General features: G+C 41.4%; 1 pseudogene; it reads left to right on the forward strand.

Annotated features, from left to right (window-relative positions):
- Positions 1-580: 580 nt before the first annotated feature.
- Positions 581-1207, forward strand: LOC126085659 (tetraspanin-13-like; annotated as a pseudogene).
- Positions 1208-2046: the final 839 nt, after the last annotated feature.

Consider the following 2046-nt stretch of genomic DNA (forward strand, 5'->3'; position numbering starts at 1 on the left):
AAGTCACAGTCACAGGTTCTGGGTAGACATAATTTTTGGGGGGCAACCATTCAACCCACTACACTGTCCTCTGGATTTTGCCAGAAATCAGCTCTCAGGTGCATGGGAAAGCTGTTCAGGATAAGATTTCTCACTGGAGGTATTCTGCTGGAAAATCATCCAAGCATAGGGAGTCCTGGGGTAGGCTGCAAGCCACCAGATACAACTGGTTGCTGTGCACTTTAGAAGCCTTGTACAGAGGAAGGAGATTATTGAGCAGACACATGAGGAGTAAAAACCCTCGTCTCCTGCAATTTCTCCACTGCCCTCTACTGACAAAGTTTAACACCGTGTTGATGATAAAAAAAAAAAAATTTTGTAGGGCCCAGATCCATTTTCATAGTGCAGGCAAGAAGTGAGACTAGAGTGGGTTGGAGCCACCGCGGGCATCTGCACACTGGATTTCCAGCCAACGTGGCTAGCCCTGTGCCCACACTGCTGCCTTGCCTGGGCCAGGCCCCCAAAACAAAGACAAAGCGGCTGTCTGGGAGGCTCCTCAGGAGCTGAATCACCTGCAGCTGCGGAACCACATCCATCCAAGATGGTTTGCACAGGCTTCTGGCATGTTCCAAGAACTGCCTGTGCACCCTCGACCTGGTCTACACCTTGGTTAGGCTGCTGCTAATTGGAATTGCTGCATGGGGCATTGGCTTCGGGCTGATTTCTGGTCTCCAGGTGGTCAGTGTGGTCATTGCAGTGGGCATCTTCTTTTTTCTGGGTCTGACTGGAGCTGTAAAACATCATCAACTGTTGCTTTTTTTTTTATATACGATCGTTCTCTTACTTGTATTTATTCTTCAGTTTTCTGTATCCTGTGCTTGCTTATCCCTGGAAGTTGGTTGGAATAATACTGCAAGTGCTTAAAATGATAGACAGGGAAATTTAAACTGCTGCGGGCTCGAAAGTTTTAACCCAAATGACACCTGTTTGGCTAGCTGTGTTAAAAACTGCCACCAAGTGCTCACCCTGTGCTCTGACAATAACAGAACATGCCAGAGAGGTTTTGAGGTTTGTTGGCAGCATTGACTTCTGTTTTACAGAGATCTCGGACGTTCGGCTGACCTACAGATACAGGGAACAGAAGGATCCTCTTGCTAATCCTAACGCATTCCTTTGGTGGGAAAACAAGGAAAATCATTCATTTTCTTATCTCATTCACCTTCTGTAGCTTTTAAGTTAAGCTGATTTGCCCATTTAATTGATAGTGGAATTACAAATTTTTGCCCTTAAGTTTCTCTAAATGTTTTTCTTTTTCTATTGCTGAAAAAAATGGAAATTTGTAGCTTCCTCTGACCCTCAGTGGTGCCTGTAACCTACTGTATTCACAGTCTCTGGCACTATCCACTGTGGCCTTTCTTAGCATTTGTACCTGCAGAAAAACTATGTGTGACACTATTGTATTGATCACATTGTGAATCTAAGCACACTTTTCACTGGAATAATTTTATGAACACTGTACTGTGTAGATAGTTCCTACTGGAAAAAAAGTTCAAGTTTATTAAAGCCGGAGAGCATGAGATTCTATTATGTTAAATTCAATAAGGAAAATCCAAATACCCAGTGTTTTCGTCTTTTTAGAAAATATACGTTCTGGTGAAAATTATTGGCATAAAAGTGGTACTTTAGCTCTAGTAGTCTTTTATGATTACACTGATGTATTCTAGAAATAGCTATGTCTTTAGAAAGGTGTTAGTTTAGTTTTTGGACTTTTACAGGTAAGTGCAATGGAGAAGTAGTCTCATGAAACATTCTTATATGTAACATTTACTTTCAGCCTTCAAAATGGAACAAGTTTGCATAATTCAGAAAGTGTATCTATACTATTGTAATTGTTCTTTTACAATAATTGAAGTCCAAAAGACTGCATTTTTAAACATGTTACTACTAATATGTCAGCCCATGTAGCAAAAAAGATATTTGATTATCTTGTTGTTAGGTGCCACTGAGTAAGTTCCAACTCATAGCGACATTATGTAAAACAGAATGAAACCCTGCCCAATCCTGCGC

The sequence above is a fragment of the Elephas maximus genome, chromosome 11, assembly GCF_024166365.1.
Source record: "Elephas maximus indicus isolate mEleMax1 chromosome 11, mEleMax1 primary haplotype, whole genome shotgun sequence".
Taxonomy (NCBI): domain Eukaryota; kingdom Metazoa; phylum Chordata; class Mammalia; order Proboscidea; family Elephantidae; genus Elephas; species Elephas maximus.